The sequence below is a fragment of the Zophobas morio genome, unplaced genomic scaffold, assembly GCF_036711695.1.
Source record: "Zophobas morio isolate AGI-343-1 ecotype UQ-CSIRO unplaced genomic scaffold, CSIRO_AGI_Zmor_V1 ptg000030l, whole genome shotgun sequence".
Taxonomy (NCBI): domain Eukaryota; kingdom Metazoa; phylum Arthropoda; class Insecta; order Coleoptera; family Tenebrionidae; genus Zophobas; species Zophobas morio.
The window spans coordinates 17,082,199-17,103,546 of record NW_026972135.1 but is presented as its reverse complement, the minus strand read 5'-3'; the positions used below and the strand labels follow the sequence as shown (position 1 = coordinate 17,103,546).

The following is a 21,348-nucleotide window of genomic DNA, read 5'->3' as shown; positions in this document are numbered from 1 at the left end:
CCAATAAAATAAATTTACGCATTCATTATTTTTTTGAGTCACTCGGTATATGCAAATTCAAAAAATGTGAATGGAATGATAAATCACAAGGAGAGACTCATCATATTTTGTACATTTTAGATAGGATTTATTCAGCGAAATTTTGTGGTGATGTCATAAATTTTTTAGGGGAGATGAGCAAATACATTTTGATCAAAAACTTACCAGGCTTATGACAACTTTAAAGAATCATCAAGATTTCAAAGCATTCGGTTTTGTAGTTCCTGAGTAAATCAATAAAATAAATTTACGCATTCGTTAATTTTTTTGAGTCACCCTGTATATACAAATCCCAAAAATATGAATGGAGTGATAAATAACAAGTACAGACTCATCATATTTTGTACAGTTTAGATAGGATTTAGTTGGCAAACTTTCGAGCTGACGTCATCAATTTTTTTAAGGGGATAAGCAAATATATTTTGACTAAACATTTATTATGCTCTTTATAACCTTAAAACATCTGCAAGATTTCAAAGCATTCGGTTTTGCTGTTCCTGATTAACTCAATAAAATAAATTCACGCATTCATTAATTTTTTTGAGTCACCCTGTGTATGGAAAACGAAAAAATTTGAATGGAATGATAAATCACAAGAAGAAACTCACCATATTTTGTACATTTTAGGTAGAATATTCAACAAAATTTTGTGGTGACGTCATAAATTTTTTTAGGAGGGACGACCAAATACATTTTGATAAAAAATTTACCATGCTTATGATAATTTTAAAACATCTTTAAGATTTCAAAGCATTCGGTTTTGTAATTCCTGAGTAAATCAATAAAATACATTTACTCATTCATTAATTTTTTTGAGTCACCTGTATATGCAAATCCAAAAAATATTAATGGAGTGATATATCACAAGTACATACTCATCATATTTTGCACATTCTAGATAGGATTTATTCGGAAAACTTTTGAACTGACGTCATCAAGTTTTTGGAGGGGATAACCAAATATATTTTGACTAAAGATTTATGATGCTCTTTATAGCCTTAAAACATCTGCAACATTTCAAAACATTCAGGTTAGCAGATTCAAAATTAAATTTCAAAATGTTGTTTTATAATTTTGATTTTTTTCCAAAAATTGGACGTTTCGGGTAGAAACTCAATTCGGAGTCGTAAAACACTATGTTATTTTATACAGTTTAAAACCGATTTACTATGTACAATTTTGAAGTGACGTCATCGCATTAGTGGTGGGGATGATTAGACAAATTTTGGTTAGCGTTTTACCATCTACATGATATTCCTAATATAAGTACAAAATTTCACAACACTCGGGTCAGTACTTTCGGAGATTATCAGACGGACAGACAGACGGAAATGGGAGACCTATTTCTTCGTCTTCTAGGGATCATGAAAAATCGAGAAAAGGTAAAAGTAGAGAGTCGGCCGACGGACTCGATTACAATACTTCCTTTGCTTACGCTCGGGAAGTAAAAAATTATCAATATATACTGATGATATTTTGCACATTTTAGATAGGATTTATTCGGCAAAATTTTGAGATGACGTCATCAAGTTTTTGGGCTTGATAAACAGATATATTTTGAAAAGCTACCATGCTTACAGTAACTTCAAAACGTCTGTAATATTTCAAAATATTCAGTTTTGCAATTCTTGATTGAGTCAATAAAATAAATTGATCCAGTGATTAATTGTTTTGGGACACCCCGTTTAAGCAAAACTAAAAAAATATTAATGCAGTGATAAATCACAAGTAAAAACTCATCATATTTTGCACATTTTAGATAGGATTTATTCAGCAAAATTTTCAGGTGACGTCATCAATTTTTTAGGGAGAATGAACAAATACATTTTAATCAAAAAATTACCATGCTTATGATAACATTAAAGCATCTCCAAGATTTCAGAACATTCGGTTTTGCAGTTCCTGATTAAATCAATAAAACTAATTCACTCATTCATTAATTTTTTTGAGTCACCCTATATAAGCAAATCTAAAAAATATGAATGGAATAATAAATCACAAGTATAGACTCATCCTATTTTGGACATTTTAGATAGGATTCATTTGGCAAATTTTGGGCTGACGTCATCAATTTTTTGGAGAGGATAAGTAAATATATTTTGAACAAAAATTTATTATGCTTATCATGTGTTTAAAACATCTGCAAGTTTTGAAAGCATTCGGTTTTGCAGATTCAAAATTAAATTGTAGGTGAAACGAAGTTCACCGGGTCAGCTAGTAAATAGATAAAGAAGAGCAGCATAGTAGTAGAAAACAAATCGTTCAGTTATGTACCTACATGCATCTTATAATAAAATAAAACAACTTGACAACTACTTTAAATGTTAAAAAGTAACAATGTGGTCTAAAAATCCGCGTTGAATTTTTACCCTCGACAATGAGATTTTTCGATTCTTGCTTTTTCAACTTTTGAATTTTTAATTTTTAGAAATTTTTGTTTTGGGATTTTTCAGTTTATTTATTATTCCATTTTTGGATTTTCAGTTTCTCGATTTCTCAAATATCCGATGTTTCAGTTTTACGTTTTTTCAATTTGTCTCATCTTCAATTTTACGACTTTTAAATGTTTTGATTTTTCAATTTTTGACTTTTATAAACTCTTAATTTTTCTATTTTTTACGGTTTCGATTTTTCGATTTCACTTTTTAGATTTTTCGATTTCTCGATTTTTCAATTTTTTAATTTCTCAGATTTTGGATATTTCAGATTTGGGATTTTTCAACATTTCGATTCTTCGACTTTTCGATTTTAGACTTCTTAATTTTTCATTTCAGTTCTTCGAAATTTCAATTTTTCATGTTTCCCTATTTTTAAAATATTTCGATTACATCAACTTTCGATTTTTAATCTTTAATTTTTTAAATTTTTCCCATTTTTCAATGTTTTGATTTCCCTATTTATCGAGATTCGAATGTTTCGATATTTTGATTGTTCAGTTTTTCAATTTATCAATTTTATAACGTTTTGACGTTTTATTTTCGCCTATTCGGTTTTTCAGGTGTTTCACTTTTTAATTTTTCGTTTATTTTTCCGTTTTTTTTTTTAAATTTTGGCTTATTTCGGTTTCTCAATTTTTCGATCTTTCGACGTCATGCCTTTTCAATTTCTCGATGTTTTGATCTTTCGGTTTTTCAATATTTCAATTATTCGAATTTTTAAATTCTTTGGTTCCCCGAGTTATCGAAATTTGGATGTTTCAATGTTTACTTTATCGATTTACCAATTTTTGAATTTTCAATTTTGGCCTATTTAGGTTTTGCAATTTTTCGACTTTTCGATTTTTTGTTTTTCGGTTTTTTGAAATTTTAGATTTTTTCATTTTTTCGATTTTTTGATTTTCAGTTCTGCGATATTTCTATTTTGTATTTTTTTGCTTTTACGATTTTTTTCTTTCGATTTCTTGACATTTTGGTTTTTCGATTTTTAGATTTCTCGATTTTTCAAATTTTCGATGATTTTAATTTTTAATTTTTTTTCTCGGTGTTAATATATGTTTCGAAAACATAAAAATAACTACATTTCCTCGAAAAAAATCCGTTGGATTATTACGACTTCAAAACACAATTAAAGAATTAATTCTTAGTTAAACAAAAAAATAGTTGCATTTCAAAATCGAAACATGTGACACGTGATATTATAAGTATTTGTAAATAAAACCTTCTAAATATGTACCAAAAATGTTCACTATTCGTTATAAAATCCGACCAAACAACTATTGCCCGCAGAAATTCTGAACTCTGACCGGGCTGTACTCTGTACATCAAACAAGTTTTCAGGCGATGAAAAAAAAAATTAGTTTAGGCAGTGTTCTGAGAGCCTCAGAATTTACAGACTAACTATATATTTTAATAAAGTATGAAACACGTATTTAGGCATTTTCGGTGATTCAACCCCTAAGAGGGTGAAAGTGGTCTCTAGGTTTGGGTGGCTAAGTTTGTATGGAGAAAATATTTCTATTGTAAATTTTTGACGTGGAATTTAGTATTAATGCACAATGAAACACGTATTCAAGTATTTTCCGAGATTCAACCCCAAAGGGGGTGAAAAATGGTGGCTATATTTGTATGGGAAAAATATTTCTCTTGTAAATTTAAATTTTTACGTGAAATTTGGTGTTAATGCACCATATATCGGGTGTCTGGAAAATGGTGGATTAACTCTTCGCTGCGCTCGTAACAATCAACTGACAGTAAGAAAAATTCCTCCTCACATTTTGGTTGAGTTATAACGATTTTAAAATAGATTCTTTTGCTACATTTAACAACTAAATAACATTCATTATCACAATAACTAGTAATGCAACTTTTAGTTTTAGTTCGTAATACTAATAATAACAATACTGTTCTCTGAAATTTTCAGGAACATGGAGTAAGCTGTTCCTGATTTAATCAATAAAATTATTGACTCAGTCATTAATTTTTTTGAGTCACCGTGTAAGAGCAAATTTGGAAAATATTTTCGATAGGATTTATTCGGCAAAATTTTGAGATGGCGTCACCAATTTTTTCTGGGAGAATAAACAAATGTTTGATTAAAAATTTACAATGGTTAGCAAATGTACAATTTTGAGGTGTCACATTGTTAGTGGGGGTGAATAGACATAGTTTGGTTAGCATTTTACTACCTACATGTTATTCATAACACATATAAAATTTGACAACAATCGGTGCGGTAGTTTCGGGGACTGTCTGTCAAACAAAAATCGACACAGACGGTGGACAGATCGACAGACAGACAGAAAGACAGATAGACGGAGAGTAAAATACGGGGTTCAGAATTTGGCGTTAGTCCTTCATAAAGTGCAGCGTGCAGCATTCGTTGTTTATAAAGTACGACGTTCGAAGTTCGAATACTAATATAAAATTTAAAAAATCTAAATGTTAAGGGTAAAAAATGAAATCAGATTCATAAATCACAACTTTAACAGGATGTTATTTTATGAAATTTAAATACCATTTACTTTGCAAGATTTTGACGTGATGTCATCATGTTGGTAAGGGCAATTGGCAGATTTTGGTTAGCGTTTTAGCATTAGCACGACATTAATAAAATACACATAAAATTTGGCAGCAGCAAGTCCAGTAGTTTCGGAAATTATCTCTCCAAGAAATAACGACACGGACGACACACAGATGAGATGAATAACAGACAGACAGACAGACAGACGGAAACGGGAGACCTCTTTTTCATATTGTATAAATAACTGAGATATTGATTTTTACCGATGGGTGATGAAAAGTTTCATAAACTGTTTTTAATATCCTATTTACATGTTTGTGAAAGTGTGCAAAATATAATGTCCCTATACACCTGTGCTTTAGTTTTCCATCAATATTTTAAATCTCTTCATGTACCTATACGTTTTCTGAAAAAAACTCTGAAAATTGTAGAAACATATTTTTTTTACAATTTCATTCAGAAATAATTATTACAAAACCGATTTTTTTTTTAAATTGTGCACACGCAAATTCTATATTTTATGGGCTTTAGTTGCTTTAGTTAGTAGAGACTGAGTTTACTAATGGGAGCCCTCCTTAAATCAAAAGCAAATTACGATCAGAAACGGGGAAAACGATTTTCGGTTCTAACGAAAAACAATTTTTCTTGTCAAGGGGCATGAAAAACAAGAGATCTGAAATGTATGCGATTAATTATTTCTTACACAAACACTAGGCCCATATATTAAACTTTTAACACAGTATTACAATCGTAAAAACGTCGAAAACAAAAAGAATTGACTTTCTCTTTCTGTAAATTATCAAAGTTGTTTCCGGCGTTTATTGCGTTGGGAAGTCTTAATATTGTACATTTTTTATATGAAGTCTCCTCAACTTTTGGGGTAGTAACGAAATAAACTTGATGGAACTTTAAAACGTTTATTAAAATGATATTTGGCCTCTCTTGAGTAACAAGAGCCTAATTCCCGACCAGAAAATTCACTTCGGGTTTTCCTTACGTTACCATCAAAGTATTGAATTCGCGAAGAAAAATACCTCGGCATTTTTAAACTTTCGGTACAGAATGTTCAATAAAAATAACCTACTTTGTATTATTTAGGGAAGTACGTAATTACGATCCTTTGAAAGCAGCATTTCTAAAGGTCTCAGCATTAGATAACGATGTTAATGAAAGCTGTGTAACGGCTGAAAAGTTACTTTATTTTTGCCTAATGAATATGGCACTTTTCTGCATGTATGCCAGATAATTAGTTGTTGTGTTCCATTATAGAACGAGTCGAAATTAATGCACTTCCTGTGTTTCTGTCTGCATTATTTTTCGAATATGGAAAAGAGAAACTCGTCGAAGACGAAAGCTTTATGAAATTTGTCCGAGTGACCGCAAATTTCTTTTCAATATAGATCACGTGTCTGACTGTTGTTTGCACACTTCCGGTTTATTTGCAGTCTGCGTTATCAGAGAGTCCTTTATAACCCTCCGGCGGCATCTCCGCGAAACACATCCAATTTCTTTCGATTTATTGGAGTTTAATTGAACGTAACTTTGTTTAAAGGGCTTCGGTGCAAATTTCTCAGTCCTGCCAACATAGAAGTGGTTAATAATTGGAACGTAATCGCCAAATCTGGTAATTTTCAGCTCGGATAGTTTTTGTTTAACGGCATGGAAGCATGAAAAGATGCCAAATGAACCTTGCCTGTTAAATGCCGTTAAAACTATAATTGAAATCGTCGCTCAGACGACTCGTAATAAAAATGGACGGAATTACCGGCCGATGCACCCAAACTTTTCTCTATCTGCGAGTTATAATTATTCAATTAAATGCGCACAGTTGATATCTGATCGAAACTTTTCTCTTCGTGACGACTTTTTCTTTTTAATCGAAACGATAAACTTCTTAACGAGTTGCTTTTTTCGTCTTCCATTAATCCTTCCATCACCGCAACGTGGCAAATATTGTGATATCGAGCACTTGTTCGCTGACGTCAGAACCGAAGACGTGTCAGTCAAAGGGTGCGTTCACTCCTTTCGGAATTCACTTTATCTAATTTCGTTTGAAATATTTCACTTTCCGCTCGTGAAATTGCCGCTATTTGTATTACTTGACAAGTTCAAGTCGTGATACTAATAATAAGTGTCGTCGAAGTGACGCTCTTTTCGCAAATTCTTCCACCGCGAAAAAACATCTCTTTCCGCTTTCGGCCGGGGAGAAAAGAAACTTCACGAGCACTCCTTATGGAACTCCAATATTTGTTTTTTCTTAATTAGAAATAACGCGTACGCGACATACGAAAATCGCGATGTTAATAATCTCTTTCGCTCAAGAGCCGGAAAGAAAATATTCATTTTCTATTTAATTAGCGACGGTATGTCTGAAATTTCATACGCGCGCCTTTTTACCGACAGTGTTTATTTTTTGCTAATTACTACGAAGCGAGACTGTAGAAAATCTACATTTCGACTGAAAAAACTCAGATGAATTTATATTAAGGTTTTTCTTATAATAATATATTCTGTTGGAAATTTCTTGTTTAAACAGACGGGGAAGGTGTGCTATACATGGAACACTCGGAACGCGAAATTTTAATTAGGGCTTGAACGGAACGGTCATTGTCTTCAATCACATTTCAGTTAATTAAACTCAAAAATTTTATTTCGTTTGTTTTGCAAGCTCGAATTTCAACAGGCGCAATTAATGCTAAAACTAATAGTATTAATCGATTTTAATTTGTAGTTGGTTTTTAAAATATTCCCGTTAGAATACAACAAAAAACAGTGAGACAAAAAAGAAGAATGGTTTGTGAGCATTGAATATGCCACGTTTGGGACTAAAACCTCTCTCTAAAACAATATTTCGTGAAATTATATATTTTTTTGGTGTTAATATTACCCTAGTTATTTTTTCCACAACATTTAACTGTTATTTTAAAATGATAAAAAAATAATGAGATAAGAAGGCCGTTTTTGTCTTGTGATCTTTTCGTACTTCAAATAAAATATACACATTTAGAAGCAGGTTCTCTAAATGTAGAACAAAAAATGAACCAAAGATAAATTTATGATTATTAATTTAGTCTTGCCTTTAGCTACTTCCAGACGTTTCAAGACTCTTGGAGTATGAAAAAATGGGTCTCCCGTTTCTGTGTATCTGCTTGTGTGTCTCCAAAACTATAGGATGGTTAATGAATAATGCATATTTTGGGACTGGGGTCATTCTTCCATTCAAACTGTTTGTTCTCATTGTAGACACGAGTTATTGCTAAGTTGAACGCAGTTTAAAAATATTGGCATTTCAATTATTATTGATTTTACAGTGTCTAGATTATATCAAAAGAAACATCATTACTCAGCCGAATACACTCTTATAATAACACCAAGAAAAATGATAACGTATATCCAGATTATGTACGTTTATGTGGAACTCAAAGTGGCAGCAGATACCTCGGAAATAAAAAAAAATCGTAACAAATGGTACTATAGATTACAAAAGAATTTCATGTGTGACTATACCTAATGAAATTTAACCTTAGTTTTTATAATTTGTATTTGTTGACTTACGTAAAACATTTTATCAACTATACACCCTAAAAGTTCAATTTCAATTTGAGTAGTTGTTCCTTTTACGTGGACTTTTTGTCACACTTTTCTCATTTTTTTTGTAGCTTTGTTGACCTTTACTTCTCGGCTTTTTTGACTTCCTTCTTCTAGTGGCATTGTTTGTAACCTTTTTGGCCCCTCTCATAGTCACTTTTGGTAGTCGTCACTTTGTCCTCTTTGTTATTTTCTTTTCTGTAATCTTCTGTTTTTGGAGCTTTGGATTTTTTTGGTGGGGTTTTGTCACTTTAGTACTCGTCTTTTTTTTGGCCCTTCTTTGTTCTCTCTACAGTTTTTTGTGGATTTCTTATCGCCCATTTTGTCCTTTTTTGGATTTTTTGTCATTTTTTGTTGGCACCCTTTTTGTGGATTTTTTGTTCTTTGTTTTTCCATCTCTTTGTAGCTTATTTGTAATATTTTTCTGTCCTCTTTTTGTGTTTTTGCGACGCTTTTTTGCATTCTTTTAATCGCATTTTTTATAGCGTTTTTGGCCCTCGTTTTAATCCTATTTGTAGTGACCTTTTTTTGTTGCATTTTTACGGGACTTTTTTTGTTGTGTTTCTGTCCATTGTCCTTTCGGTCACCCTTTGTTGCTACCTCTTTTGTTGATTTTTTTTGTGCTGGTTATCCAGCCCTTTTTGTGGAACGTTTTTATCGGTTTTTTTTTTTGTCCTCTTTTTTATTAGCTTTTTTGTTACATTCTATCTTGGCCCTTTTTTGTCACTTAAGTAATCGCCTATTTTGTGGATTTTTTTGGCCTTTTCTTGCTCCTCTTATTTGTCACCTTTTCTTACTCCCCTCTTTTAGTTGCATCTTTTGTGGCGTCTTTTGATCCCGTTTTATATTGCCTTTTTGATGCCAGTCTTTGCAGTGTTTTTTGTTCTCTTTTTTGTAGCCTTTTTTTCGCATTATTTTGTCGCTTTTTTGCCGTCTTTTTTGTCGCCTTGCTAAAAAATTAAAAAATATATAAAATACTAGGATAAACCCATAAATTATTCTTTAGTTTACTGTTTTTGGCCCCCGTTTTAGTCACTTTTTGCAGTCACCTTTTTTTGTGGCATTTTTAGGGGACTTTTTTATTGTATCGTCTTTTTTGTCACTCCTTGCTGTTGCCTTATTTGTTATTTTTTTGTACTGTTTATCCAGCCCTTTTGGTTGGTCCTTTGTTGCTTTTTTTGAGGCGCTCTTTGTTTTCTTTTTCTGGAACCTTCTATTAGTAGCCTTTTTTTACTCCCATTTTAGTCGCAATTTTTTGTGGCCTTGTTTGCCTCCCTTCTGCCAATCGTATGACCCTTTTTTGTCACTTTTTGTGTTTGCTTCATTTCTGTACTTTTTTATCACGTGTTTTTTGTCCCTTTTTTGTTACATTTTATCTTCGCCTTTTTTGTCACTTTTTGTAGTCGCCTATTTTGTGGATTTTTTTGTAGGGTTTTTTGCTCCTCTTACTTGTCACCTTTTCTGACCTTATCTCTTGGTTGGGTTTTGTCAGTTTAACAGTGGTCTTTTTAATTTTTTATGGATTTCTTCTGCTCTATTTTCTCATTTTTTTGCATTTTCTGCTAGTCGCATTTTTTAACATTTTTTGGCGCTTCTTTGTTTTTTCCACACGTTTTTGTGGATTTCTTACCGCGCTTTTTGTCCTCCTTTGTCTTTTGTTGTCACTTTTTTATTCGCCCTTTTTTGTAGGCACCCTTTTTGTGGATTTTTTGTTTTTCCACGTCTTTGTAGCTTATTTGTAACATTCTTCTGTCATCTTTTTGTGTTTTGGTTACACTTCTTTTATTCGCATTTTAGTCACTTTTTGTAGTCGTCTTGTTTGACTCTCTTCTGCCAATCGCATGACCTTTTTTGTCACTTTTCGTGTTTGCCTTTTTTTCTGTAGACTTTTTTTATTGGCTTTTTAGTAACATTTTATCTTCTCCTTTTTTTCTCACTTTTTGTAGTCGCCTATTTTGTGGATTTTTGGCGTTTTTTTTAATAACGTTTTTTGCTCCTTTTATTTGTCACCTTTTCTTACTTTCTTCCTTTAGTTGTATTTTTTGTGCCGTCTTTTGACCCCCTTTTTGTATATTTTTTGTCGTTTTTCTTGATTTGTTCGACTGTTTTCAAGTTACTGGATCATCATGACCAGTAGATTAACAGTTCCAAAGTTTATATTTCATGAAGAAGACTGCTACGTTTTATGGGTGTTAAAATCGGCGTGGATAACACTTAACAATTTATTTCTCAGTACTACCAATTTACACGACTACGTACAGAATAATTCCGACTCAACTGGAATGGATTTGGGATTTGACTAGATCCAAATCTCTCAACATTGATTGGACTCCACTAGCTTGCTTCACTATTTAATAATCTTGTGTTCCTCTGGATGGGTGAACGCCGCTTCGAGGTTTTTCTGGAGCCCGCCATCGAGACTTCCGGCAACCCGCTTTATCGAACGCCGCCCGGCCGCCGTCACTGATGAAGAGTACCCATCATCGCCATACGTACTAGAAAGCCCTCGAGAAAACCCATTGGCGGCGTATGCGTTCATTTCGTAACAATACATTATGAGAAATGTACGAAACCTTGACTCGAAAACCGCGTAAATTATATGAAATTATATAATATTGTTACGGAAAAAAAATACATATTTTTTAATAGCTGCATGTAGTACACATGTAATAACTGAGATTATATTAACAACCAAAAATGTTATCTTTCGTTAAAACCATTAATTAAATTAGTATGCACCGCTCTACGGCACTTTATCTTCATTAATGAGTTACACTAATTTAACAAAATCTGGGGTTGAGACACATTACAGCTAATGAAAGTTAAGTAACAGGTCGTAGTAGTATTGGTTCAATTAAATTTATGAGAAGAGACATCGCCATCACAACTATTGCAGCTGATCGTCTGACAACACTGCACTTGTCCAAAATAGTCAATTTTAAATATATTCAAAACAAGGTCCACTAGAAACGTCTTTTTATTTTGTTTATTGGTCTGAAGATTATTGTAAGGTTAGGCAATTTCACGAATTTTGTTGTGACAAAATTAAAAAAAAGCGACCATCTAAATTTTTCATCGTTATTTTCTAAACATACTCACAGTTTCTTCTCTGTTTATATTGTTCCGTTGGACGGGTATTTAAAAATCGGCGTGGGTAAAACTCAACAATTTATTTCTCAGTTATACTAATTGCACGACTAACTATACAGCGATTATGTACACAATAATTCCGACTCGATTGGAATGGATTTGACTAGACCCTACTTCCGTAATTACTGAAAACCCATACATTCTTCTGGATGGTTCGCGAACGCCGCTTCGAGGTTTTTCTGGACCCCGTAGTCGAGACTTCCGATAACCCGCTCCAGACTTCTCTTCATGCGAACACCGCCTGGGCGCCGTCAACGATGATCAATCACCCACCATCGTCGCACATACTAGAAAATCCATAGGCGTCGTACCAGGGTTTATTTCGTAAGAATGTTATACGATAGCAATTTGAATTTTCATTTTCTAGTTTTTTTTAAGTATTAAATTCCTGTTTAAATACTCGATTTTCATAGCCAAATAGTGAAAAATCTAATGGCATAAGATCAAAAATACTAATCTATAGGCTCTTTTTCGAGAGACTAGCAACCATATTCCAATCTTCTAGGTGTAACAGTCTAGGTTGTGGTCCACCAGTTCTAATAATGTAAGTTATTTTTGGCGGAAATGTTTGTAGTTTTTTTACGCTACCGATTCTCATAAATCTATTAATTACATTCCGAATGTAATTTAATAAAAAATCTCCTGAATTTCAGGTTCCAGGAACTTTGCAACATATTCTACTTTACAAGTTTGCATTGAGTAGATCCATTCACTATTCTGGAATTACGATAATAAGACATCCAATAACTATGTCTTGTTCTAAATACATAATAGACCATTGTTAGTGCTAAAACACTCGAGTAAGTCGCAATGTTGTAATTCGAAACACACAAATTACTCTTTGAATTGAATGTCACGAGTTTGTTTGAAAAATTATTTCATTCGTAATCGAAACAATTTTACTCCGAGATCAAAAAAACTTAAACTAAAATTGTCTTTCATCGCTAAGAAGTGGCAAATCTGCAACATTTTAATTTCACAGGTCACTGCATGTATGAAACATTTATGACAGCCCTTTACAAAGAACCGTGCGTGGGAATACGTACTTCAAACCCTAGCACAAACACAAATAAACAGGGGATTTCCGAGGTAGGTAGAATTTAAGTTTCCGATTTCTTTCTTACAATTCGCAACAGAAATAATTTGTTATTTTGACAAGCTCTTTTGTCATTATATAATCCACTTTTTTGCATATTGTAGTACATTTTAGCATCAGTTATATGCCATGATATTCAGACATTATGGTGATCACTTTCTGCGAGAACAGCTGGGTATTAGATATGCAAGACAGTGACGGTTTATTGTCGGAGCTTAATGAATCTTGTGGTGGTTCAATCGCGTCGGGCGTACGTATGGTCTAGTCTAGATCTAATTCTTCTATATAAATTTTAGGATGTCGTTAAAGGATGACAAAAGTGTCGTATTTTATACATACATAACCTCATTAACTTTTCATATCGGTATAACGTACAAAAAAACCAGTACGGAATGACCGATCATTTTTCTTTCTTGTTTCACACTGTATTTAAAGTGTCTTTCTACTTCCAATCTTGACTTTCCGGGTTTACACCTTTGTTGGCTTTTTCTCGGAACAGTGCTCCAATTTCAAACCTATTTTCAACAGCTTTATTAGCACTCAAGTTATCCCTCGAACGAACGTTTTTCCGATTTTCAAGTTAGGGGAAAGCTTTTCGTTTCATAAACTAATCTCGTCATTGATTAATTGGTCAAGTAATGCGGCAGTTTTAAATGGAATAAAAATACACAACTTTCAACGAAAATGTTGCATTGTAATCGTTTTAAATGTTCACCAAACACGTATCTCGCGCTGATCAAAACGTAAAAATGAAACTCCCGTGAAAAATCACTGCAACGTAAATGCAAAAGTTTCCTTTACGCTTCTCTTCCAATCCAGTGGCTTTACATTGCTTCGGCTGTGGGCGTACATTTGGTGTGCCTTTGGTAAATCTGTCTGCAAGCGATTTTATCGCTCTCCGTGCATACCGCACCGAATTATGTTTCTTCGGCGAAATATTGACCAGTGAACAATTTCCACAAACGTAGCACCCACATTGCGACACGGCCCACTTCCATCGCGGTTCCACGTTCTAATTGAGATTTTTCCCCGAATTCATTACATTTTCCGCATTATTGTTTTCTTTTTTCCCAGACGATGCTGACATCACGTCTTCGATTTTATATAACAAGCGCTCTGATCGCTGACTCGCAAACAAATGATGGGACGAAATTTCAGAATAACAATCTAGGCGTGTTTCGGATTATTCCTGAGACACTCTCGAAGTAATTGAGATGAATTAAAATGCCATCTTGCGACACCGCTCCTCTGCATTATTGACCTCGATGGACTCGTGCAATCTTGCCGGCGAAATCTTGTTTTCTGCGTCTTTCATTCTCATTAGGTCTTGTACCGAGTTCGTATTTTTTTAACTTGTTGTTACCTGAAGGTTGTGGGATTCTAGGAGAGAGGATCGATAAGGTAAGGGTGAGAGTTTGCGACGTGCAGCAACTTTTAGGTCGGCCCAGTTGCGGACTGAATAAAGCATGGGAACACCTACAGAGTGGAAATTAGATTTTAAATTCAATTGAGAAACGAATTTTATTAGGTGTAGTACGGTATTTTTTCGCTAGGGTAAATACCCACTTCCAGGGGTTCCTTTGAAGGATTAATTATGCGAGGGTGCGCAAGGACGATCGCCATTAAACCAACAGAAAGGAATTTTAACGGAATTGGGATTAGAAACATCCGGAGACCTTCGAGGGCTCAATCTTCAGGACCGACGACGCGCATTCACCATTTTTGTGCTTATATACACGCAAATCCTCTCTATGATAAAATTAAAAAATACATAATTACGACATAATTGGTTTACAACGACGTTTTTGTGTCAGAAATTCCACTATTTTCTTTCTTAGTTTTTTTAATAAATGAAGTTGTGCTAGAAAGCTGGCTTATCACACATTGTAACATGCAAATTCCCGTCACAGCAATAAATCAACTTTCCTTATAAATGAAATATTATATTGTTACTGTCAGTTTTCAGCAACCATCAATAACAGAATTCGCGCCGGAATGGTTGACGTTCTATAACAAACACCGCAGCTAATTACCATCATTTAAATATCACCAGAACTGACAGAATTATTCGAACGTTTTAATAAATCTACGTTGGACCATACAAAATAAATCCATTAACCCATTTCCAGCGTACCGTCAGATGTTCCCTCGGTTTGTACCACGTCAGAGGTATCTGAAATTCCATTTTCAGCATTGTAAGTAAGCAATGCATATGCAGGAGACGTGCCAAGTGATCCCGAGTCTAAGAAACCGCCCCTTCCTGATTAAGTCTAATATTGTAATTAAGAGTCGAACCACCAAAGCACGCCATATCTGGCACGGCAACGACAATCTCCCTTATATCTGATGTTGTTACCTTGATGAAATTATTTACTCTCTCCGAGTCTCTTCTTCTCCACGTAAAACCCACCTTAGGAAATTTCACAGCACAAGAATCGAATACGAAACATCTTGGATAACAAGCAAAAACTTGCCAACTTATAATTGAAGTAATTCGACTGTGGAAACATGCAGATTACGAAGTGTAATCTTGGCGATATTACATCAACGAGGAAGAAGAGATTTTAACGTTTACTTTTATAGAGGATGAGGAGCAAATCGCGGAATCGATTCACCTCGGATTCCTATAGTGTTACGAATACGCACTACTTGGTTCAAAAAGAAGCGATGTGGATACGTTACAGGAACGAGTAAGAAGCAGATTTTAACGTTTATTTTTACAGGGGCTGAAGAGCAAAGCGCAGAATCGATTCACGTCGAATTCCAACAATGCGAAATAAATGCACCAAGTGGGAAGGCAGTTTTTTATAGGAGTATCATACATCATTTTTTAATAACAATATCATTTTGTAGAATTTACTTCTACCGATTTCCCGATCACAAAGTCTTACCACATGTTTGCGTCGTATTTTTTTGGGGTCTTAAATATCAAAATGTTTCGCCTAAATTAAGACATTTTCAGGTGATAAGGTTAACGGATGTTTGTGTTTGTAATACATACAGAATAAATATGATAGTGTACAACGATTGGATACGACACGTAAATAGAGGAAAATTGATAGATTCTGTTGACCTATCGGAGATTTAGAGTACTATAGGAAATGGGTAGCTCTAGTTTGTGATTTATAGCTTTCCCATACTTAAAGTTTAAACGTAAACTCCTTTTTGTGTTCTGAAATTCTGGTGCTAAATTGTTCTCCATTTTATTTCACCAATATTGCAGCACAGTTTGTAAATGCCAGATTTTTCCCATTACGGAAATCTCATGGGTATTGTTGGTTTTGGAGGATATTCATTTTCAAACAAATTTTAAATTCGCATTTTGCAAGATCTCCTTTTTTCGAACCTAAACTGATTCTCTCAGTATATATCTTTCCTTTACTTCACCTCATTTCATCCTTATTTATTTAAAATAGTCCTTTGTACGTGGATAACAACGAGCGATAAAAAAATAATATGGTAAGTATGGCGCAGCTAAGTCTTATAAGAATAATTTGAGATGAGATCGACAAGTCACCAGTGAGAGATGAAAGCAATGATAGAAGTGATAGAACGACCCGACGTTAAACATACCGATAGATACCCAACTAACAATACTTTGACCAGATTGAAAACATATACCGTATGATTTTTGAAACTGAACATAAGGGGAGGCTCTGGAAACAAAAGATGTGAAGGACGTATGGAGTAGTCACGGTGCAGTTTAATTAATTTAACCGCAATTTGTTACGAAAATTGGTAATTAAAAATCAGCGTGGGTAAAACTTAACAATTTATTCCTCACTAGTACTATTTTACACGACTAACTATATTTTGCCTTTTTTTTTTTAAATACGTAATCATCTATTCACAACAATAAACTCAAAACATGTTTAAAATGGTAAATGTTTGTAGGGAAATATGGATTTTGCAATTAAGCTCCGCCCCTCGGTCTGACAACGAATAAAAACTTCCATCACTATTGAAGTCGGAGCAGGTATGGGTGGGGGTGGGGCTTAATCTAGTAATGAATTTTTCATTCGTTGCCAACCGAGGAGCAAAGTGTCACTGCAAAATCTATATTTCCCTACAAAAATTTAACATTTCAAACATATTTTAACTTTTGTTGTGAAAAGATGACCACGTATATGAAGACAAAAAACCAAAATATAAGCCCCGCCCACCCACCCTACCTCAATTGTGATGATTTTTTTTTATTCGTCGTTAGACAAGAGGGCGGAGCTTAATTGCAAAATCCTTATTTCTCTACAAGAAATTACCAGGTAAGACATGTTTTTGAGTATCGTGTTGTTCAAAGAACACGTTGTATAATAAGTAAAAATGATAAATTTTTATAGAGAAGTATGGATTTTACAATTACGCTCCGCCCCTCAGTCTGACAACGAATAAAAACTTCATCACTATTGACGTCGGGGCAGGTATGGGTGGGGCTTAATCTAGTAATGAATTTTTCATTCGTTGCCAGGCCGAAAGGTGAATCATAACTGCAAAATTCGTATTTCCCTACAAAAATTTACCATTTTAAACATGTTCTAAATTTTTGTTCTGAAAAGATGACTGTGTATATTAAGATAAAAAAGGCGAAATATAAACTCCGCCCACCCACCCTATTTCCATTGTGATGATTTTTTTTCATTCGTCGTGAGTCAAAAGGGCGGAGCTTTATTGCAAAATCTTTATTTCTCTACAAGAAATTACCATGTAAGATATGGGGGGGGGGGGGGTTATCTATTGGTTTTCTTATTTACGTAATACATATAGTTATTTCTCACAGAAAAATAAGAATTTTGCACTTAAGCCTAGCCCTCCGGCTTACGATGAGTAACAAATTATCACGATTGAGAGAGGGAGGGTGGGTGGAGCCCTTATTTTACCCTTTTTTCTTAAAATACGTAGTCATCTTTTCACAACAAGAAACTTAAAATATTTTTAAAATGGTAGATTTTTGTAGGGAAATATGGGTTTTGCAATTACGCTCCGCCTCTCGGTCTGACAACGAATGAAAACTTCATCACTATTAAGGTGGGGCTTAATCTAGTGATAAATTTTTCATTCATTGCTAGACCGAAGAGTGAAGCATCTGCAAAATCCATATTTCCCTATAAAAATTTACCATTTTAAACATATTTTAAGTTTTTGTTGTGAAAACATGATTACTTATATTAAGAAAAGAAAAGCAAAATATAAGCCCCGCCCACCCACCCTATCTCAATTGTGATGGTTTTTTTTATTCGTCGTGCGCCAAATGTCTTCTTTTTAGTTGAAACCTTCTCGGGGGTACCAACTGTCTTTTTTTAAAAATGTAAAACCTTCTTGGGGGTGTCAATTGATTATGTACAGAATAATTTCGACTCGACTGTAACGGATTTGACTAGACGCATTCTCTCATTTACTGGACGCCACTGACTGTTCCCGGTGGTGATTCCGGTTTAAATAATCTTGTGTTTCTCTGGATGGTCAGTGAACGCCGCTTCGAGGTTTTTTTGGAGCTTGTCATCGAGACTTCTGGCAACCCGCTCCAGGATTTTCTTTATGCGAACGCGGCCCGGTCGCCGTCGCCCATCATCGCCGTACATACTAGAAAGCCCTCGAGAAAACCAATAGGCGTCGTACCGTGGCGACGTATGGGTTTATTTCGTAACGTATAAACAATTAGTGTCAATAATAGTGAAATTTATGTAAAAAATAATTAAACTACGCCCTAGGTCTTTCACAACTTTCGTCCCAGGAACAATCATAAAGTAAAAACAGTCAAAATATACAGAAACACTACAAAGTTAAGAGTTATAATTACTCAAATGTATTTTATTTTTATTCATTTACAAATTACTATAACTTGTATGTTTAATGCATTGAACAAAAAATAAATAAAATGCTAATGTCTTCAATATACGTTTTTACTTAAGAAATATATAATACACAATAATAACAGTTGACAGTATGTACAAAGTACAAAGCACAATTTGGCAACATTCGTACTTGGCCCCTTCTACAGAATGAGTATGGTACTGACAGAGTAGTAATACAAATAAAAAATTTTATTCTTAAAATATTCTATAAAAATTTGGTGTAATTTATTCGCAAAAAGTTTGAAATACCCTTCAGGTAGTTTCATTGTGGTTTTAATTCATGAAGGTAACATTTCACGCACTAGTTATAGTGTGGCGGCACAATAATAGCTAGGTAAGCGAAGTAAAGATAAGCCGCTCTGTAGCCTAGTGGTCAAGGCACCCTCCCGGCAAGTGGGAGATGTGTGGTTCGATTCCCACCGGGGCAGCATTGTAGCGAAGAAAAACTTCGTTTACATACAATAGAAATAACTACTTCTGCAAGGTTATTTTTGTATCCACTAAATTTATATGCACTGTGAAGTTAACTATGTAAACAGACTTTAAATGACATTGTGCCTGTAGCAGGTAGAATCCCGTGTCGGTGACTTGTCAAATATCTAAAAGCAAAAAAAAATGGTTAAAGGTTATTTTGATAGAACTTTCCACACCCCTGAAGTACAGTCCAGCAACTACCACGTTTGAGAAAAATTATAAAATTTTATTTTGCGATTTTTGTTTTCTGACAATAAAATAAAAGCCAGTGGTGTAAATAACAAATAACTATATTGAAAACAGATAACAAACAGGAAAAAATGTCTTATCCAGTATATGCTTAACTTGGAGTGTTTATGTTTCTACATCGAACGAAAGCGACGATTAAGCACGTCGCAAGCTGCCTGGTTTGAATAACTTTGTGTCCTCAAAACAGAGGAGGCGACTAAATTATTAAACTAAAATGGAGCAAAAAGTTCAGAATCTTGTTTTGTATAAGTAGCTGCTGTTACGATAATCCTTATTTTATTATTATTAAATAAAGGCGGTCGCAAGTTTACCGTATTGCGTTAATAATTCAAACTTTTTACGAACGAGTTTACCAGACGATGTAATTTTGGATTTTTTGCGAAAATCTAGACGTCTAGAGTATAAAATCAAGGCGGATTCATGAACCACAAGTATAGGAGGATGTTATTTTATAAAATGTAAATGGCGTTTACGTTGTAGGCGGGGATGATTAGTCAAATTTGGGTTACTATATTTCTAATACACATACAAAATTTGACAACAAGTGGTCCAGTAGTTCCGGAGATTACCAATAATAATCGACAGAGACAGATGACAGACAGAGGGGAACGGCACACTTATTTTTTTCGTACTCTAGGGGACACGAAGGTCGAGAAAACATGAAAGTAGTAGCATAGCTTACGCCAGGGAAGTAAAAATATGTGCATGAGCAGTGGATGTGGAATATAAAAAGACGTAATGAATAAAAGAACCTTTATATAAACCAGAAATTTTTAGATATCGACAACGGGACGACATTAAAACAAAAAAGGGATTCGTGATGGTTCACCCAAATATATTCTTAATAAGACTCATTTAGTGGTGGTAAACAAGTGATTGGTTATGATACAAATTGGACGTACAATTTTTTTGACGTATATCAAAAGATGCAGAATAAAAGGAAACGCTTGACATGTTTATGTAAAATTAACACTGTCAGTTCCAACTTTCTCTTTTTTCCAAAAATTTCATTGTCTTAAAATTCGTTTAAGATGTAAGTATACCTAATATCCGTTCGCAAAACTCCCGCACTGTCAGAATGACATTCTGTTGGTATGAGAAATAATCCTCTAAAAGGTTTTTAAGTTTATATGATTACCGCCTTGAATTTCAAATTTTCAAAATTAATGAATGAAAAATCAAATGTTTATTAACTATTTTACCTTTTTGATTTGCTGAAGTGTTCAACGTGTTTAAAGAACTTGTCAGTAATTCAAACAAATTGTAGCACCAGAAGGGTAGAAATGGACAGTAAGGTCAAAAATATATATTATTCAAAAACAGCTTTCGTTGTCGTTCGTGTGTCATACTCTTTCTTTACTTGAATTGATAAAAATCTTCAGTTAAAGTGTTTTTGACATTTTTATTTGACAAGTTATTTTTAGTTACTAATTTGTCATTAGATTGCAATTTTGCAACATATTGTACAGGTTTTTCGCATCTCACCACTGAGTACACTCAGGTCATTTTTTCCAAATCTGACACTGACAGTGCGGGAGTTTTGCGAACGGATATTATAAAGAAAATCAGCTTATACTACGCCAGTTTGCCAATAACAATTATGAGCGCTACTGTCTCTAATAAGGAACATATTGCTCGTTAAATCAAAATCCAGGACATGTATTCCGCCCGTTTGCAATTCCAGGAAACCGACGACATCTTTTCATTTTTTCTACATTACAGAACCCCGCAGACATCTTTTCACTTTTTTTACATCGACCTGAACCGGAATATGAATTCGCCTATCCATTCAACTCGTTGACACCGCTCAGAGCAAACAAAAATTCCTTAATCCTTCGGAGCAGCTGCGTTTATTTCTAGTAAAAGCCACTTTGCAGCAGCACGGCGCTGTCATGTATATGACGACATTTAAAAAATTGAACTTTTCCGTCGCGACGCCTCCAA

The 21,348-nt window shown here is 34.0% G+C and overlaps 1 protein-coding gene across 3 annotated transcripts in view; it reads right to left on the bottom strand.

Annotated features, from left to right (window-relative positions):
- Positions 1 to 21,348, bottom strand: part of LOC135138164 (uncharacterized) — a 380,544-nt gene that overhangs the window by 138,538 nt on the left and 220,658 nt on the right. The window lies entirely within an intron of this gene.